Here is a 1745-nt window from a genome sequence, read left to right as displayed (position 1 = left end):
CTCTACCAACTGATCCAGTCAGATACCCCTATTCTTTGTGACTTTATGGATTTAAACTTCTAATAATTCCCCTGCTGTTGCTTTAGCAGGGTTTCAGGAGTAACAGGATTCCACATTATATAACGAGATCTATTTTTCTATAAACAAAATTCTGAAGCAAAACATTAATTGTTCTTTTTTGGAGGAGGGGCACATGGGAATTTGCTTTATTGCTTGGCTGTTTGTTTTTTTGTTTTTTTTTAGAAACTGTTTATTTTCTGCCAACCTTATTTCCATTTTGTTGCTTCTGTGGAAGAGCAGCTTGAGACCACTCAGTGGTTGTTCCTACCCATTCAGTGGCCTGAGCAGTGGGAGCTGCAGAGTAATCTTCAGTGGCTGGCTGAGCGCTCCTGTCTTCAGTAGGGGACGCTGAATAGGCATAGAGGGCACCTGCACGCCTTCAGACCAGTCTGCAACTTCAGGCTGAATAGCAGTGAACTTAGGAGCTGGAGCCGTCCATTCACCCTGAAATTCCTCCTTAGTCACAGCCTTTTCAGTAACGGCCTGTTCTTCCTTTTCAATCTCTTCAGGATCTCTGTAGAAGTAGAGATCAGGCATGACTTCCCATGGGTTCTCGCAGGAAATGGTGTCACGCATGCACAGGACTTCCCGGGCTAGCATCCACCACATCAGACCCACCGAGTGAGCTCCCTTGTTATTGCAAGGGATGGCAATGTCCACATAGCACAGAGGAGAGTCTGTTACACAGAGCAATGGTAGGCAGGTTAATGTAAGATGCCTCTGTGAGAGGCTGGTGGTCAGTCCTGGGATCAGTAACCACCAGAAGCCTTGGCTCTCGGAAGGCTGCCTGGATCTGGTTAGTGAAGGTTCCAGGAGTGAAGCGGCCAGCAATAGGAATGGCTCCAGAAGCAGCAGCAAATTTCAGCACAGCTCACTGGCCAGTATTCCTGGATGATGTAACACTGACATCAGCTGGGTTTTCAATGGCAACAATGGCACGAGCTGCCAACAGAAGCTTCTCCCAGGTTCTCTTCAGATTTATGATGTAGATACCATCACTTTTCCTTTTGTAGATGTACTGTTCCATTTGGAAGTCAAGGTTGGTGCCACCTAAGTGGGTTCCTGCTGCAAGGAATTTGAGGACATCCTCCTCCTTCATTTGCAGAACATCAAGGGCTCCCGACATTGTTAAAGTTTCCCTTTAAGTTATGACGGGAACGCAAAACAATGATGGGAACGCAAAACAATGCCGCATGGACCCATCCCTGGGTAGCGCGGAAAGGCGCTTTGCTGTGTTTTAAAAAGTGTTTTGTTTTTAAAAATAGAGGTTCTGGGCAGCTCCTGTGGCCCAGTGGTTTAGCGCCGCCTTCAGCCCAGGGTGTGATCTTGAAGACCCCAGATGGAGTCCCATGTCAGGCTCCCTGCATGGAGCCTGCTTCTCCCTCTGTCTGTGTCTCTGCCTCTCTCTTTCTCTCTGTGTCTGTCATGAATAAATAAATAAAATCTAAATAAATAAATAAATAAAATCTTAAAAAAAAAATAGAGGTTCTCCCCTATTCAAAAAAGTGCCCTTGATCCTGATCTGTGGTTCATCTAGCTGTTCTTTTGCTATTCCGTCTCTTTGCACCCTTGGCTCACCTGTACTTCTTTGGCCATTTCCCTCCTGCCTCTTTCTGGTGTCTACTCCTCTTGCTCAGCCTTAAACTGAGTGTCCTTCACATAACCAACCCTAGGCACTTGGATCA

The 1745-nt window shown here is 46.3% G+C and overlaps 1 pseudogene; it reads right to left on the bottom strand.

Annotated features, from left to right (window-relative positions):
• Positions 1-213: 213 nt before the first annotated feature.
• On the bottom strand, positions 214-1222 carry LOC112927815 (small ribosomal subunit protein uS2-like; annotated as a pseudogene).
• Positions 1223-1745: the final 523 nt, after the last annotated feature.

Source organism: Vulpes vulpes, chromosome 2 (assembly GCF_048418805.1).
Source record: "Vulpes vulpes isolate BD-2025 chromosome 2, VulVul3, whole genome shotgun sequence".
Classification (NCBI taxonomy): domain Eukaryota; kingdom Metazoa; phylum Chordata; class Mammalia; order Carnivora; family Canidae; genus Vulpes; species Vulpes vulpes.
This window is presented reverse-complemented; position numbering and strand designations above follow the sequence as displayed.